Raw genomic sequence first — 20443 nt, forward strand, 5'->3', positions numbered from 1 at the left:
AACATATGCATACTTTTGAGGAATTAATAAGTGATAAAAAATATGTGGTTAGAGATAGAAAACAGCACATAGGTAATTTGCCTATCATGTGGTAGACCTAGGTTTGATCCAAGGCATGTTCTCTAACACAGTAGCATTAGATTTTTATTGCAGAACCTAGAATAATTGTGATTGGCATAGGGATTTTCCCAAACAAAAAATGAAAATATATAATAAAAAGGAAGAACTATTAAAATGCTATAGAAATTCGGGAGTCAGAGAGCTAGCACAGTGGTAGGGCATTTGTCTCGCATGCAGGACTGTGATTTGAATGCCAGCATCCCATTTGGTCCTTCTTGTGCCTTCCAGGTTGCCAGAAGCAACCTCTGAGCACTGCCTGGTGTGACCCCAAAAACAAAACAAAACAAAACAAAACAAAACAAAAAAACAAATGCTATAGAAATTCAAGGTAATTGAATTATTAGGGAATAACTTCAACCAAAGATATAATTTAACTCCAAGATATTTCACTTTCATGTCCCAAAAATTCATTTTATTGTATTACTTATAAAGTTGATTGATTCTTTGGTATACTTTCTCACATGGCTGTCAGAATCCTTGCAACTCAGAAACTACTGGAATCTTTCTTCACTTTAATATACCAACTTTTAAACACATTTTTATTATCTGATAAACATTCCAGGCAAAATAGAACCCATTAGCTTCAAAAATATCTATTTCTTCTCCTGGTTTATTATAAACTTATTTTATTTAATTTATTGTTTTAGTTACATTCTTAGCCTAAACTCATTTCCTTTCTGATGTCAAATTCAAATTTATGTTATTTCTACAAATGTAAATAATTACAGCAATAACAAAGCTATATCATGAATAAGACATGTCATAACTTCATAGTTCATATGCTGCTATATATCTCTGATTATGAAAAATAAGCAATATTGATAATTTATTTTATATATAAATACTTTTTTTTTTTGCTTTTTTGGGCCACACCTGGTGATGTTCAGGGTTACTTCTGAATATGCACTCAGAAATCGCTCCTGGCTTGGGGGGGCCCTATAAGCCACCAGAGGATAGAACTGTGGTTCGTCCTAGGTTAGCACTAACAAGGCAAATGCCCTACCACTTTGCACCACCACTCTGGCTGCAATACTATTGATTTTTTATTAATTAATATATTTATTTAAACACCTTGATTACAAACATGCTTGTAGTTGGGTTCAATCATGCAAAACACACCCCCTTCACCAGTGCAACATTCCCAGCACCAGTGCCCCAAATCTACCTCCTCCCCACCCCACCCATCCTGTACTCTAAACAGACTTTCTACTTTGCTCATTCATTCACATTGTTATGATAGTTCTCAATGTAGTTTTTTCTCTAACTCCACTCATCACTCTTTATGGTGAGCTTCATGTAGTGAGCTGGAACTTCCAGCCCTCCTCTTTTTTGTCTGAAAATTATTGCAAGAATGTCTTTTATTTTTCTTAAAACCCATAGATGAGTGAGACTATTCTGAGTCTATTTCTCTGCCTCTGACTTATTTCACTCAGCATAATAGATTCCATGTACATTCATGTATAGGAAAATTTTATTACTTCATTTTTTTCTGATGGCTGCATAATATTCTATTGTGTATATGTACCACAGTTTCTTTAGCCATTCATCTGTTGAAAGGCATCGGGGATGTGGAGAGAAAGGAACTCTTATCCACTGCTGGTGGGAATGCCATCTAGTCCAACTTTTATGGAAAGTCATATGGAGATTCCTCCAATAACTGGAAATTGAGCTCCCATATGATCCAGTATACTACTTCTGGGGAGAAATATACCCTAGGAACAGAAAAATACAGTACAAAAATCCCTTCCTCACACCTATATTCATTGCAGCGCTATTTACAATAGCCAGAATCTGGAAACAACCAAAATGCTATTGATTTTTAAGTGTCAGACTTTATCAAAAGGTAGACTTTACTATTTCCCTTTTTCCTTTCTTGTTCTCTCCCATTGTACAATCTCAAACTGTTTTTTTTAATTAAAATATTTTCTATTCTTTTAAATCACAATAACTAACTGTATACAAGTCTCTCAAAATATAATTTTCCTCACAATATCATTACTTATCTTTAAATATTGATTAGGCTACCACCTATGTACTTTCCTTATACAGTCTCTCATATCCTATTACATCCTATATAATGTATAAATATATAAATCTGAAACATTTTATATTCATGTAAATTCTTAACATATCATTACAAAATGGCTTGTCAATTTATAGTCTATTTTGTTAAACTTACATATTCCTGTCAGGTTTAAGTAGCTGATTCAGATCATTCTGAAACAAATTTAGCTATAGCTCCACTTTTCTAATGATAAATACAAGCTAATTAGTATTTTCCATAAGATGATATCAGTTAATACTGTCCTATTTACATAAATACAGCTCTAAGTTCTATTTTTTCTCAATTAATCCATTGAATTCATTCTGACTTTATCTTCAAAGGATTCCTGATTAAAAAATTCTCCGCTTAGCTCAGTTGTACAGCGTCTACTTTATACCTTTAACATTTTCACTGGTCCTCACAAAACTATTTTCAGACAATAGTAAATTGTTTCAGAAAATATCAGTTGTAATTTATAGATTCATTCCTACTTATCATTGCTCTAATCTCTTTACAATTGACCAAGCTTTAAATTATATTTTCTCCCTCATAAGATAAGAAAAACAAAAAAGTTATTTAATAAGTAATTGAAATTTAAGCTGGATATTTTGTTATAAAAATCTCTTCAATTGTTTGAAGTTTGAAATAAACTTACTTTGAAATAAATATATTTATATTTATATCTTTTTATATTTGAAATAAATATGCTTAGTTCACTTTGGCTGAGGTCATTATAGTCTAACGACAAAAACGGGCTGGGGATGTGATTCAACATGTAGTGTTCATTCTTTGCCTGTTGGCATCTTTTCTGCATTAAAAAAGGGTGTATAGGAATACTAAGGTTAAACAACACTACACAATTTGCCAACTAAATATTTTTACTTTGGAAATATATTACAATCAAAATGAAGGGTGGTAGTATGTTATTGATATCACAGTGTTAAGAGAAAAAATATTGGTGAACAAAGAGTGATGAGTGCAGTTAGAGAAATAACTACACTGAGAACTATCATAATAATGTGAATGAATGAGGGTAGCAGAAAGAGAAAGCAGAAAGAGGGTGGGGTGGGGAGGCGGGAGATTTGGAACATTCGTGATAGGAATGTTGCACTGGTGAAGGGGGGTATTCTTTACATGACTGAAACCAACCACAATCATATGTTTACATAAAGATATTAATTTATAAATATTGGTGAAAATATTGATGAGAAGAAAATATATTATACATAAATATGGTGGTTAGAGAAAATAAGTGAAAGTGTTCACTTTAGGTATTTATAAATAGTGAAGTAGCCTCAGGAACATGTTCCTGAGAAGAAAGGGAAAAGAATATTCCAAGAATTTATATTAAAACAATTAAAACAAAGCTCTATTTGGAAGATTTCTGTGATTTGAATGGAATGGGTGATATGGCACTCTCCCCCACCCCAATAGGGTAGATTGTGAAATTCTGCATGTATAATCTATTTCTTACTACTGTTTATACAGGGTTCAAGGCACACCATTCTGAGTACTATTCTGAAGACAAAATAGTGGGAAACTTAAGTATTAGAAAAAATTACTTTCCTTCCTTTCCAAGAACCCACAAATGTCAGGTACTTCATTACTGAAGAATAAGACCTAATCTGATCTAAACAGAAAGTTGATGCCCTTTCTCTTTTTCTTGACTCTAAATATTACATGTAATCTGTGTAACCCTAACTTTCAAAACATTTTAAGTAAAATGTCTATCAATTATCATAATTATTTTCCTAATTCTTTTTTCTAAAAATACTTGTGATCATTCAATTTCTCTATATTTTCTGAAAAGTACCATGGAACATTTTGAAAGGGTTTAATAGACACAATATGTATTAGACACTTAATGTGAATGCAATGCATTGATTACTGTGACATTTTTATCAAGTAGCAATGATAACTCAATTCTAGATATATAAAATTTTGAAAGGGTTTAATAGACACAATATGTATTAGACACTTAATGTGAATGCAATGCATTGATTACTGTGACATTTTTATCAAGTAGCAATGATAACTCAATTCTAGATATATAAAACAAAGTAAAAACATGAAACTTTGCTTTACCCACCAAGCTATAAACCTTTGGAAAACAACGTTCAATCCTTGAGAATATGATACTATATAAGGATTTTTTTTTTGGTAGGGGAGAGGCACACTCGTTTGTGCTCAGGGTTTACTACTGGCTCTGCATTCAGAAATTACTCCTGGCAGACTTGGGGGACATATAGGATACTAGAGATAGAGCCCAGCTGGGTCAGTCCCAGGTCTGCCATGTGCAAGGCAGATGCTCTAACACTGTGCTATGACTCTGGTGCTTTATCAGGGTTTTTAAGAGTATTTTTTACACCATTGTGATTTATTATTTTCAAGTTAAAAATAGCATAATTGTAAGTAGAGTTAATTGAACTGAGGAAATATGTATAAAGTTTACTTTTTTCTGGTTGTAATTTTTAAATTTGAATATAAAAGAGGTCATATATTCCACTCAACTAAAAAAATATACTCAATATTCTGATTAAATTATTCCAATGTATTCCATATATTAGTAGCTCCTTTTTGGTCTTAAAGCATTCTATAAATTTCTAAATGAATATTAAAATGATGTGGAATAAACATAGCAACATAGAAATAAATAAAGTTTACTAGCATAGATAACACAATTAAAACTATAGTGTATAATTTTATTTTGTTTTAGCTCATATTATTTTGTGCTAATTAAAGAATATTTTTCTAATCACAATTGTAACATTTTCAAAATTAATGCTAGTAACTTGAGAAACCTCTATGAATGATGCTGTTAAATTTGATCCCTAAAATCTTTTATAGCAGCATAGATTTCTTTACTTCTCTTAACTGTTCTTTATTTTATGTCCTTAAATATTGAAAGGTTATTATCCTGCACCTAAGGACAGAGACATCTCATAAAAAATGACTGTAAAGTAAATTTCTTCAACCCAAGTTTTCTTTCTTTAAACTGGTTTCTAAAATGAAGATAAGGTGACTTCTAAGAGAAAATGGAAGTTTAAATTAAATACTTTCCCATGAGTTTTAAATTAATGGTTCTCACTTATGTCTATTTATAAGACAAAAATATAGGACCAGGTGTTGAAACTTAGTATTAGAATATCAGTTTTCTGTATGAAAGGAGTGCTGGATTTGTCCCATGCTAACCCTTTTGACTCCTAAAATAAGTAATAAGACAAAAAAGGAAAATTAGTTGGAGGAGGTAGAAAGGATTGGGACTTTGAAACCACACCCTGACATACTCAGGACTTATTTCTGGTTCTATATTCAGAAATCATTGTTTGTGGTACTCAAGGAGTATATGTGGTGGGTGGGATCGAATCAGAGTCAGTTAGATGCATGGTAAGTGCCTACCCTTCATACTATTTTCCTGTCCTCAAAACATTAAAGGAACAATTCCAAGGCATTTACATATGATTCTATTTAAATTGTTTAAAAGAAAATACTTACAATGGTATAGTAAATAGGAAGTATTATTTAATACTGAAACATTAGACAATAAACAGTTTTCTTATGAGAAAAAAATCAAATAATTTTATAATTATCTTTAGCTTAGTCTTTTTCATAAGTTAATACAGTTTTGTAATTGATCATGGAAATTTCTATTTAAATTTACTGACAAACAAAATAATCCTTAGAATAGAATATGTCGTTGCGGCAATTTTAAAATACATACTTTCTATCCAATGCTTACTATATAAACTTGTCAATTAATTAAATATTTATAGTCTATAAATGCAAGATTTTACTTTCATAAATAAAATTTTTCTATGAATATTTATTTAGCTTATTACCTAACAGAGTTAAGATATCTTGTTTTACTTAACTAAAATCTATTCTTACCTAATATATAAATTCTGATTTAACCTTGTTATAATGATGTTTCTATTATAAAATAGAGTAAATTTTAATAAAAGAAAAACAATTTTTAAATATTAAAAATATGTGAGCATTTATTAAAATGTTATTTTTTCCACAAATATGTAGTCATTAAAAATGTAACATTTCCTGGCATGGAGATAAAGGTGGTTTCCCCAGGAAGAAGCTCATGCACTTCTCTCTAGATGTTCTGACACCTGCAATTTCTCCACATGTGGAAACTTAAAATATGTGGAAACTTCATTAGAGCTCTCCCCTGTAAAAAAATATGTTTGTACTGAGTTCAGAGTGATAGTACATGAGGAAAGTGTATGTGGCAGTTGCCAGTTAATTGTGGGCATTACGTATGTCTCACAAAGACTAGCAGAATGATCTCTGGGCAAGGGACAATAGAGATAAAATCTAAGCATTAGAGGGTTTGTCCAAATCTGACTGCTCTAGCAATAAATAAATGTATAAGGAAGAACTCTGTAGTTTGGGAATATGTAGCTTTGATTTCTATGTGTATGTTTCACCTACTTGAGCACTGATGCTTAAGGTGTATTCCTGGTTATGTGATCAACTGGGTTCATTTATGTGTAGGAAAAGCACTTTAAACCCAATGCTATTACTCCAATGCAGCTATGATGTGGTAAAAAATTACCAAGAGTTTTTCAACTGGCTGCAGTATTTTGCATTCAATCAGCAATCTAGGAGTATTTGGTTTCTTTATATCTTGCCGAACTATTGTATTAATAAATATTAATAGGAAACATAATTAGCTTTCTGTACCAAGAGTTTATAATACTGGTAGCAACTTTGGAATGAGTCCTTAAATATATGTATACATCCTATATGTTTTTGTTGTGCACATAGAAATAGAAGGTTCCTGGCTAAGATGAACCATGGAATTTGGAGGAGGTTGACAATGAGCTGACTTTATTTATTCTTTGGGATTCCTCTTTGGATTCCTCTTTGGGGCTTTGGAATTTTGCCTTAGGAGCTGCTGGCAGGGGTGGTGCTATATGGAGCCACTGTCTGCAGATATGAACCCAGGGAGAGCAGTAACCTGGGAGAGTCTGGGAGGTAGACATGCTGCTGGGCAGAAATAGAGCCAGAATGAGACAGAGATCTGTTGCATTTGGAAAAGTGCCTCTATGAGAGTTGCTCCAGCCAGAATAAGAGGCTGGAGGGAAAAGGGAATTACTCTGAGATCCCAGAGCATGAGCATGGTGGAGTGGAGGAGGTTGCTGCAGCTCCTGGACCGGTAGAAGAAAGAAAGAAAATCTGAGATGATGTGACTTATTTAAGTTTACTAGGAAAGACCCTGTGGGAACTCTGAGAGCCAAAGGCTCTTGGAGGTCAGGAATAGCTCTAAGAGAGTGCATTTTACTAGAGAAATGAGTAATGTACACAGTGCTTATTACTAGCTCTGTATTTTTGGATCACTCTTAACAATGATCAGGGGGTCATATGCGATGCTGAAAATAGAAATAGGATCATTCACATTCAAGCAGTATACCTTGGCCCTTGTACTATCTCTGGCTATCTTAATGGATTCAGTTTAAGTCTCAAAGGGCTGACTATGAATCATTCTATGTCTTCCTCTCAAACACTTTCCAGATCTATTTTTTTTTTCCTGTGTCCTGCCAGTTTCTTTACACTTTACTTCCTCCTACCCTGAGTAGAGCCACTTCTTGCTAAATTCTTGCTTATGCCCTTATTATCAAAATCTCCATTGGAGGAATTGTGGGCAGAAGGGCCACATTGATTAGTGGGTTCACCTTGCTTGTGGTCTTCTTGTGATTACTATTTCGAAGACCATTTTTAAAGAATTACCTACATTTACCTTGTCTATTCTTTCCATAAAATGTTAGTATGGTTTAAATTAATGTTTCGTAACTAGATTCTATGATATAATCTCAATATATTGAGAAACCTAATGCAAAGTCATGTAAAGATTTGCTAAATTATTTGAATACAAAACAAGGCTCATGCCTTGGTGTGCCTAGATATATGAGCACCACTTGCACTGCCATGGTTAAAACTCAGGGGAAAAATAACCCAGGAATATCTCCTGAGCACTGCTGGATGAGGTAACAAAGCTAAAATAAAATTTTAAAATTACATAATTCATGGAAGTCACTATTTAAAGACATAAGCATTTTTAATCTGTGAGCAAAAAAATAAATTTCTGGGGCCGAGTGATAGCACAGCAGTAGGGTGTTTGCCTTGCACATGGCTGACCCAGGACAGACTTGGGTTCGTTCCCTGTTGTTCCATAGGACCCTCCACATCAGGATCGATTTCTGGGCACAGAGCTAGGAGTAACCCTGAGAATTAGGGTGTGGCCCTAATTAACATTAGGGTGTGACCCAAAAACCAATAGGTTGTTAGTCAATTTAAACTGAATGTACTTTTTACATAAATTCTTCAAATGTTTTCAACTCTGGGTTTCATCATCATTTGAGATGTGCATTTTACCTGTATGATTTATAATAAATTGGGACAATAATAGTTTTAGAAAAATATGACCTGTTCTAAATGTTCCAGTGTATTAGAAATTTGTATTTCTGTATCAAAAGACACTGGCATAGCTCCTGTGTATCAAAGGAAAAGTGAGAATGGGGTAAATGGATAATAATTTGGAAATAAAATATATTATGAGTGGGAAATGCTGACTGTAACTTAAATCTTTTGATAATGTACAGGAGAGGACAAAGTATTACAAATTACTCTTTAAGGAAACCTCAAATCTCCAAATATCGATCTGTAAAAGGATGAAGGAAAAATAAAGGTTTTTATAGTAACTTTATTCACCAAAGGATCCAACTAAATAAGTTGCTTATGTGACAAATGCTGAGACACTGAAATACACAGTGGAAAGAATCAATTCTTTCAGAAATGATTATCCATAACTCTGTGTATAATATATCTACTTTATTAATCCACAAGGCATTTAGCATAAAATAATAAATTTTGTAATAAAGTAGGTGTGCATAAAAGATAAACTATTACTTTTAGAATTGTTTATTTTTTTTCAAAATCCAAAAACTGCTAGAAGGATGACTGAGAAATTACAGAAATGCAATGATACATATATTTTTATTTAAATACATCTGCAGTTTAACATTATATCTTAGAGAAAATCATCACTTATCTTGTAAATACACCCACAATGCTCAGATGGTATCAGTTTCAACTGTTCTAATTAAACCTCTCTATTAATGTGCTAAGTTAGTTCTGGGTTTTTTTTTTTTTCTTAATTGGTGTTAGAGCCACACCTAACAGTTTTCAGGGTTTGCCCCTGGCTCTGCACTTAGAAATCAAGTCAGACAGGCTCAGGGGTTCATATGGGATGCCATGATTTAACCTGGGTTGGCTGTGTGCAAGGCAAAAGCCCTATTCATTGTGTTATTTTTCTAGTCCCCAATTTAGTTCTTATCGTAACATTTAACATATTCCACAAAATCATCCATTTCAACTCAATTATAAAAGACCCTTGTGAATTGAGTGAGGAAAAAAAAAAACTTTTTACCTATTGAAAAGTTACCAATTACTGAACTAATTAATGTATTTTTCTGTTTTTTTAGACGATCAATGTGATTTCAGAGAAAAATAATTTGGTTGTCTGTATGAAGAAAGCACTCAAAATTGATTAGCTGTTTTGAAATACACTTTGTGCTTTGAGAACTGTCAATAAGTGACCAGTTTTAGACACTGGAATGAGAAACCACATGACATTTTCATTGTTTTGTCTAGGTGCTACTCAAAGAGTGTCTTTCAGTAACTCTCTTTCATGCCATCATGCCTGGAAGGAAAAGCTTATTTTCTGGGCCTGATCTAAACAAACATATATTATTTCAAAAAGTTTAAAAATATTGCTGCATAGCTTAGAACACTACAGGTACCCTATTAGCACATTGATAGATGAAGCAGTCACATCTCTGACTACTCTAAATGTTTTAAAGTTTGTCCTGCCACTTGGTAGGTAACATGATGTTCGTTTTAACTTGAGCCTAGCTTGATTAAATTTCTTCTTGAAAATGAGACTCTTTGAAACTAGGATTTTTAAGCAGGAAAGCAGCAAATTGAAATTCTCGGCATGCAAACTGTATTTGTATTTTTACCTTGTTAAGTTTCTTTCTTCAATGAAGTCAGTGCTTTTAATCAGGTCTTACTTTTAGCATAATGAGCTCTGAATAAGGCCCCCTGTTCAGATGACATCATTTCAAGTGAAGGAGATGTGACTTTCATTTTTAGTTTCACTAGAACGTTCTTAGTGACCTTGAACAAGCTACTTAGCCTCTCATTGACTTATTTTTATTACCTACAAATTGGATATAATAGGTTCAGCCTCCCTCATGAAGATATTGAAGGATAGTTAACACAATATGTTAAAAAGGCCGGAGGCCCCTAAGGAACAGTGTTTTATAATAAGAGTTGTATTGGAAATCAGACCCTAGGCCACCTTTTTAACCTTTAAATTGAAACATTTATGCACATCTTCATGCATGGCCTTTGCTCCATAGTTTGACCTTAGTCCATTTTGACCTTAAAAGCTTCTTTTAACATTCATGGTCCATTAAAAAATTATCTTCCAGTGAAATATGCAGCTTCTGATAAGTGATTTCAAACCCGAGAGAAATTAAAGCTTAAAAAAAATCAAGTCTAGAGATTTCAGAGGGAAATAAAAGGACTTTAAAATATTGAATTAAATTCAGATGGAGTAAATTGATTAAATTATTTAAATTTCATTGAAAATGTGGCAATTATAACCCAAAGTGGATAGTTGGAAATGTTCACCTTTAAATGTTCCAAATACTTTTTATCCTTGAAACTAATACCGCTTCTTCATTTTGCTCATCGTGAACCTTTAACTGCAACATAATTTTCTTGTACTTATCCTGCATTTAATATAATTTCTTTTCCTATTTCCATCATTGTCACATATCTTAACTAATCAAAGAGAGAGAGAGAGAGAAAAAAACACTTAATTCTGTGGTATGCAGTTGTTCATAATACAGTTATTTCTGACATTCAATGTTCCAACACAAGTCCCATCACAAGTTGTAGCATCCCCTCCATTGTTGTCTTGAGTTTCTCACACTCCCCCAAGACTCCCTCTTGTTAGGTCTTAACAATAATCTAATTAATATTGCTTCTTACAACTAAATGGTAATAGAATTATTTTAAAAATCATTAAAATTTTTGTGTCATAGCTCTCAATAGGTTCAGTATTACTTTATTGTCTGAAAGTTTATTATATTTATAGCTGAACATTCTGTTGCTGTTTTTGTTACGTTTGTGTAGCTTTAATGATAATTTCACATTTAATATGATTGTGAACAACTTTTGTTCAGAGTGATCATTTTCAGTTTTTTTTTAACCATATTCAGCAGTGTTCATGAATTCATCCTTGTTCTGTGCTCAGATATCATTTCTGGCAGAGCTTAGGGGATCTTAGTGGTGCTGGGGATCAAGGCAAGTATTCCACCTATTATTCTCTATACATAGCTCCTGTCACCTAAAACTAATTTTAACTGTGGATCTAAAACACTTTTTCAAGGGCCTGAGCTATAGCACAGCAACAGGGCATTTGCCTTACAAGAGCCCGACCCAGGACGGACTCAGGTTCTGTTCCCAGCATCCAATATGGTCTCCCGAGCCTGAGAGGAGTGATTTCTGAGAGCAGAGCCAGAAGTAATCCCTGATTGCCACCAGGTATGGTTCAAACACCAAAAACAAACAAACCAATAAAAAACAAAACAAAACAAAAAAACACTTTTTTAGAAAATACTGAAACTTGCCTTACTTTAAGGTATTTCAACGTAGGAAATATGTGTCATTGAAATGGAAGAATGAAGGCTTTGCTATATTTCTTTCGTGTCATTTAATTTGTAGGTAAAAATCCTTTAACCAATTTTAGTATGAAGTTCACAATTATCTACCTTCATACAGTTTAGAGAAGTCAATCACAAACGTTTTGTACATGTAAAATGTATTTTTTATTATCGACATTGAGTAAAATTACCCTTAAATTACAACAATATTTCGAGAAATAGTTGATTAAGCCATAATATTTTAAGAATACTATGCTGAATCTTTTGATTGGAAAACAGTGTAATTACATGCATAATAGAACACATATATGAAAATTTATTGATTAAATCACAATTTAAGAAGTGTTTAAAAAGAGAAAAAATATTTTATCTATAAAATTAATTAAAAAGAAAATTAATTTGTTCTATGATATTAGTTGTATCTACAATTAATATTTTTTTGTTTTGGTTTCAGGGAGAAATAAAGTTTTCATGGGGAACCATTATTATTTATATTTCATTTTAATTTAAAATTGTAACTGATAGCTTTTTATACTAATGTAATGGTATTATTAAAATAATTATTGTTATTTAACATAAATTGAAATGATAAATACCATATATAATTAAGAGTTTATGTGATGTTTATATGTTTTTCATTGTTAACATTCCTTCTATTTTATTTACATCAGTCTTCATAATTGTAATGTTCTCTGTTTCTATTAACATATACAATTGACTCTATCACATTCCTCATGGAACTCTAAAAATACTTGTTCCTATTTGCATTAACTGTCACAATATTTTGCTTGTCTCCTTGAGACAATCAAACAAACCAATTGTAAAAGTGATATCTATAGCAATCATTTCAACCAGACCAGGTTACCAGGGTTATTGGATGGAATAAAGCCTTATATCAGTCTATCTACTTCCAGTAACACAAATATGTTCAAAACTTGTTAAGAGGATCTATGTATTTAAAAATAAAATTTTCTTCTACGTATTTAATATTTTAGAGACAATTAACTTTATAATATAAAATAATTGATTGGCATTGTACATCATATTGTTTTTTCTATAAAAATTAGTTGAAATAGAATTATGTGATCTGCTTATTTTCCCTTATTAGAAAGATTTGAATTCTCAAATATAGATATGTTATTACCATATGCATAGTATTATGACCATCAGCTTAAGTTTTCAGTCACTGCTTTTATAAGAACTTACTTAAAACACTGAAAACAATGACAAATTTTGGAGTAACTTGAAGTATTTAAATATCTTAGTGTAGCAAATAGAAATATATAAAGGTATATTTGGATTTATTTAATTATAATTATACCTAGTAAAATATGTTGAAAGTTTAATAAATGTTTTGAAAAATAACACTTATATTAATATTGTTGATTTGACTTCAAATTTTATTATTACAGAACCAATTTTTGACAATAAGCACAGTATCATGAAGAGACTTACAATATATATTGTAATACTTATGTTATTTTAACAAAAGCATTAATTTCTAATTCACAATTTTACCTAATATTGAAAAAAAGCAATACTATAACACTAAATATTACTAGTATTATCTCTGCCAAAACAATTGTATTAGTCAAATGAAAATTTTTCTTTGAGAATTCTATTCTAAAATTTTTGTTTTCCTTGAGTAAAACCTATTTTTAATAATCTATTTTCTTTGCCACTTGTAGACATTTTAAGTTTATGAACATTTAAGATATACATATAGCACTTTCTTTATACTTAATTTCAAAAAAAATGTTTCTGTATTCTTAATTTATGCTACCAAAAGATGGCAGTACTTCATCAAGTATATTTTACTAAGGCCCATAGCATTAATTTTCATTACAGTCAAGATCAACTTTTATATCTTAAAAGTAAAGCTCTATTGAATATTAACAGCTGTTCAATAAATATTTTAATTTGTATCTCTATATCATGATTTATTTTGTTAAGAAAATAAAAAAACAAAAGTTCTCTAAATTAGTACTTATGTCAGAGAACATATTGAAAACACATTTTACTAACACCTTTCTGGCGTTATTTGTTAATATGTGTATTTATCTTACTGAAAACAGAAATTTGTAGAATAAGTTTGATATATTTTATTGCTATTTTTCTATTAATATAATTATCCTATGTCATTAAAAAACTTGAAACTGATGTTTTTGTTATAGAATATGCGTTAACTAAGATTTAATGTGCAAATTTAATATTATACCAAAGTAGTTTTGGTCTAATAAATTCTAACAAAGGGAATGTCAAAATTTTCATAATTACCTTCAATATCAGTGATGAATTATTTATTTATATATTCATATTAAAGCCATAGACTTTTTTAGTTTATATAAAAATGAACTATATTTTAATTTTTCACATGCCTTGTTTTATTTAAAGCTACTCTTTTGACAAACATTTCTTCTTTCTTATATTTGCTTACTCATAATTAAAACGTTATACTAATCTACCAGTTCTTTGTTCATATGATTTTAATAACCCAATATAAATAATCAATAATTTCAATTTTTCATATACATATTCAAGCTCATTTACTAATCTCTAAATTTTCCTCTTGAAATGAAATTTATTAATATTTTGATAAATTATTTAGTATCAGATATAAAAGTCCAAATATTGTTTTAAAGATGCTTATTAATCAAAATTTTTGTAATATTCCTCTTAGTCTTGCTCTTTTTCAAACCGATTCTTCATAACTATAGCTTTTTGATTTATTTTTTAAAAGATAGTGAATATTCGCTTCTAATAATGTGTTATTCTAAATTAGTTCTTAGATGATGTTTAGATATAATCTTCCTTTGTCCTTTTATATCTTTAAAATGTATGGTCTTTATTCTCTCAAAAACTTATAAACCTTAATTTTATATAAAATAATATAGAAAAATAGGGTTCTTGTCACTAAATTTCTGCGGAAATAAAAAAAATGTATCCTAGGTAATTTCCTATTAGTAAACATTACCAAAATAAAATTAATAACATTATTAAAATTTTGTATATATTTAAAGAAAATTATGAGGTTTATAGCTTTTTAATATAATCTTTGAATAAAAAGAAGAAAATAATAAGCCATTGTATGAGAATCATTTTTGATATATAAATAAATTTCAAATTTTATATAACTATCAAATTAAAAATGTCAAATTAGAACAGAGTTGCCATGTCTGCATTTGGCCAGCTCAATAATCTCAGTATATTTTTGAAAGAGATACAAACTCAGTGTAATAAAGTATGGCTTTGTCAGCCATACAATTGAAATTTGGCAATTTCAGGAGAGGTAGATCAAATCTTTGTCATGCTAAAATGACAGCAGCTACACCTATCACCCACAATTTCTGCTTTGCCAGTGATTCCGCTTCAATGCTCATCTCTGACTTTCTGCAGTCACCAATCTAAACAAATCTCTAGGTATGAAAGTATTTTGGCTGACCTCACCAGAATTTTTAAATTTTATTTTATTTCATTTATTATTTCTTTATTTCATTTATTATTTATTTCATTTATTATTCATTATTTTATTTATTATAATATTTTATTGAAATCAATGTGAATTACAAGTTTTTCACAGTTGTATTACAGGTACATAGTGACAGTGAGTTAGGTTCATTCCGGTCACCAGTGTTAACCTCCTTCCAATATAATTCCCAGCATGCATCCCATACGTTTACCCATATTCCCCTGGACTGCTAGTTTAACAGATCCATTTTGTGTATACCTTGTTATAGTTTGGATCTCTTGATTCTATCGTCGTTGATGTTGGTTTGGATATTTAAGTCTGATAATTTTTTTTATTTCCACTCAATGCTCCTGAGACTGCTTGACCCCTGGGTCAATCCACTTTCTTGATAGTTAATGATATAGAGAACTTTTCATGTCTTTTTGCCACTTGGATTTCTCCTTTGAGGAGGTTTATGTTCAAAGATTCTCCCAATATTTTATATTTCTTTTTTTTTTCATTGGCCAGTCAGGGGACAAGGTACTGGCCTTACATATGGTAGACTCTTTGATCCTTGGCACTATATGTGGTCCACCACCATTAGCCTCTGTGACACCCATCCTATACCTGGGAATAATTCATGAAAACAGAGCCAAAATTATTGCTAAGAATCATTGATTGTGATTACAAAATAAACCATTCTGTTTACATAAAGTTTTACATAAAGTAAAAAGTTTCATAAGGCATATCTAGATATGATGTCAGATTTATCAACAGAAATTATATTTTATATTGTTACCCCAGATATTTTAAAAATGTTTTGTGTGTTATTTTTCTCACCTGGAAATGGCCTTAAGATCACATCAGGATTTCTCAGTCAGAAAATGATCATTGACAAATTGAATTGACTTTTTGGGCCATTTAGACCCTGAAAGTGATGGCTAGAGAAAAATTATACTTGAATAGAGTCCAGATTCACTGAATTTCCAAAGTAGTGTAATTTGAATATTAATTTTATTTAAAAAGTAAGTTAAAGATGCAATGCCTATAATATTTACAGATTCTCAAACCTAGCAATAATAACTAAATATCTTGGTAGACTTAAATTGTGCACAGAATTCACAGATATGATAGCAGATATATTTCATAAGCATGTGTAATCAATTAAGCCATTAAAATAATATCTTTTTTAACTTTTTTTTCTTTTATTTCATATCAAGCTGTATCTGTGGCTTCCTCCTCACTCTCTGCTCAGGGATCACTTCTGGAGGTGGTTGGAAACTGTATGTTGTGCCCAAAATAAAACTCATGTTGACTGTGTACAAAGCAACTGTATATCATGCATACTATCTCACTGTCCTATCTTAATTTCTTAAATGCAACTAATTTATATAGATGTTAAAGAAGTAAAATCTTGAATGAACAATTCCCTCCATGGCTTCATATTGGTTTTGCTGTTTTCATAGACCCATGAAGATCATTACTATTCTCATATCCCGGTGTCTATAATGTACACTCCTTTCTCAGGCAAAAATATTATAAATGACTTCTAATTCTGATTTAGTCATTAAGTTTAAACTTTAGTATCACTTCTTCAGGATGTTTTTCTTAGGGAATAGAAGAATGAAAACTAGCCAACTGACAGTTACTGAACTCTGACAACATGTCATGGGTAGATACTACTGTATGATTATCTCTAATTCAAACTAAGTAATAAAACCTGTTGTTCCTTGTAGTTGTAGAAAGTGGCAGGTAGGTCTTTTAAAGTGTGTTCTCATTTATAATACTTTCCTTCATGAGTGAGGAGCCAACTGTTTGTTTTACTTATCAGGGTGTTCAACTCTAGATTTGTCATAGTGAACATTCAATAAATATTTTAAATCACCATATAAATAAAATAAAAGCAAGCCTTATTTTAGTATGATAATATATTATGGGCTATGAAGTACGTTTATAACTGAAATTCACAAAAATGTATTGTTTCTTTGTGTCATAATAAAATAAGAGACTACCTGAAGTAGATCCTCATTTAGAACAAGCATGATTTAAAATAGGTAGGATAGAAGAGTAGTTAATGCCAGAAGATTCAGTAATCTGTCTATAATATAGTATAATATTATACATTATTGCTTTGAAAGATTTACTATATGAAAAATTTCAAAAATATTTCTATATATATTCGTTAACCAGGTTAATTGTCTGGTGTGATTTTATTGAACAATTTATTGCTTAAAAATTTTTTTGCTAAAGTAAGTATAAATCCATCACAGACACGAAGAAAGCAGAAATTCCACATATAAGGAGAAAGAAGGAATAAGTACACTAAATTTAATGCAGATATCCACAAATTTTGAAATTTGACTATATTTATTTCAAGGTATTATTTGCCTAAAAGTATTTAAAAACTAATAGCCAAAAAGTATTTAAAGTCTGTTTTAAAGTAATAAATAGAGAAGTCTTTTTTTTGTTTATTTATTTATTTATTTTTTGTGGGTTTTGGGTCACACCCGGCAGTGCTCAGGGGTTATTTCTGGCTCCAAGCTCAGAAACTGCTCCTGGCAGGCAGGCACGACCATATGGGACGCCGGGATTCAAACCCATGACCTCCTGTATGAAAGGCAAATGCCTTACCTCCATGCTATCTCTCCAGCCCCAGAGAAGTCTTAGATATTTTTAGAAAGTGTTTGTTTGGGAGATTTTATCCCCATTTTTGATGACATATCTGTATTTTCGGAAATTTTGTTTAAAAATATTAAGAACTTTTTCTTGAAATTGATGTCAAAGCAATATGCTTTAAAGCTTACTTCTGCTTGAATAATGTTGAGAGAAGAGAGAAAACGATGTGTTTCTATATCAACTTTTACACAGCTCTTTTTGTGAGATTTTATTCTTATGCATTACTTGGTTTCTAATAGTCTTACAATGTCTCTGTCAGTTAAAATATTTGGTTCTTTTTTATCCTGTCTCTATTATTTCTACATATCTATTGACACTTCCTATTTATACCTATGTGCATATTTAAAGGCAAACACATTTTAAACTATATGTTACTAAGAATAATTCTCTAGCTCAGCATTATGACAAGATTCTTTGTTTTGGAAGGAATGGTTGGGCCACATCCAGTGGAGTTCAGGGATTACTTCTGGCTATGCATTCAGGAATCACCCTTGGTGTCCTTTGGGAAACAAATAGAATGCAGGGGATGGATCTTGGATCAAGTTTGGCTGCTTGTGTGGCAAGTGACCTACATGCTGTACTATCTGGTTCCAGAATTACGGCAAGATTCTTTGGGTTTATAGTATTAAAAAGAATCAGAATTAATTCAGGAATGGGAAATATATAATACAGAAAGTAGTCAAAATTAAATATATAAAAAGTTTTATTTTATAAGAGAAGAGAGCATGATGTTTGAAGAAAGGGGAAACATTATGTGTTACACCGCAAGTCTATGTGTGAAGTATATATCAGTAAAAGTCACAAGGGGATGTGGAAAATATTAAGGAACAGAATAATGGAAAGAATCTAAGGAAATACCATTACTTATTAGAAGTTAGGTGAAGAAAGAACATCTAAGAAATGATCAGAAATTATATTTACTTTCCTGCTTTTGTTTATGTTCTCTGCCTCTTCTTAGTCAAGTGCTTTGTTTAGATTTACAAACCTTTTATGTCTAGCTATTTCCTAAAAATTCACACTAGCAACTCAATCTTTCTCACTGTATGACACTCTACCATTGTCATGAGTTACTAGTTTATGTCATGGTTCTATGCACTTGCTCTAACTTTTTAAGTTTGTTCTATATTTTTCCTTATTTGAGCTTAGTGATGCTGGGTATTTTAGAATTCAACTTACTAGCCTTTGTCTTCGAATATTTTCTATTAAATCGTTTACTCCTCCATACATTCACTTCAAACAGCATTTATGATTTGTATGTCCATTTACAAGATTATATTTATTTAACTATATTGACTTGGTAAAGGAAAATACTTAAAAATATTGAGGGAGTACTCCTTCAGTCTACCTCTTCTTCCTTGATCTCATGCTTTATTCAGAATTTCTTGAATTTTTATTCTGCTTTCCAGAAACAAGCAAGTCTATTATTTCTTATTTATAACCCAACAATATATGTGCTTCCTATATGAATCACTAATTATTTGATTGCTATAAATGTGCTTTTACAGTGACTTTTCTTCACTTTTGTTTCTTTAGATTGATAGATTTCAATAAAGTGATAGTCTTAAAAGATTACAATAATTTTTTAGTTTTGTTTTCATGTTTTTCATTCACTTACTTAAACATCTATTCATTACTTTTATTTATGCTTGGAACTTTTTTATGAACTTTTTTTTTTTGGTTTTTAATTTTTGGGCCACACCCGGCTGTGCTCAGGGGTTACTCCTGGCTGTCTGCTCAGAAATAGCTCCTGGCAGGCACGGGGGACCATATGGGACGCCGAGATTCGAACCAACCACCTTAGATCCTGGATCTGCTGCTTGCAAGGCAAACACCGCTGTGCTATCTCTCCGGCCCCCTTTTTATGAACGTTAATGTATATTTTAATTATCTTTTATTTTAAAGCTATTTCATTTAAAACAATGACATTACTCCACCAATGAGTCCTGGTGCCCACCCCGATATCTACCCCCTGCCAATCATATTATTACTTTGTGTCATTTTGGGGGATACATCTGGATCTGTTCAAGGCTTTCTCTAAGTTCTGTGCTCTAAGATCACTCTGTGATATATTGAATGATCTATGCTGAGGATGAAAGCCCTGTAGATTGTCTAAGCAGGCACTTTAAGCTGTCATATCCCTCTAGACCTGGAAGGCATTTTATTTTACTTCTTTAGTTTTATTATAGTAGTTTGAGTCCCATGCTTATAGCAATACTGTGTTGAGTAATTTATATATATGGATACCTAACTTTTACACCACAGATAAGCCCAAAATTCAGGATTCTTGCCTTTATGTTGCTTCTGGGCTACCTCTTTAGTTTAATCCACTCATTTTTCTCCTTTTCTGGCCTTTTCATTTCTGTTTTCTGAGAGTTTTTCCACTGTGATACCTTCCATTCCCTAGAGAGT

The sequence above is a fragment of the Suncus etruscus genome, chromosome 16 (assembly GCF_024139225.1).
Source record: "Suncus etruscus isolate mSunEtr1 chromosome 16, mSunEtr1.pri.cur, whole genome shotgun sequence".
Classification (NCBI taxonomy): domain Eukaryota; kingdom Metazoa; phylum Chordata; class Mammalia; order Eulipotyphla; family Soricidae; genus Suncus; species Suncus etruscus.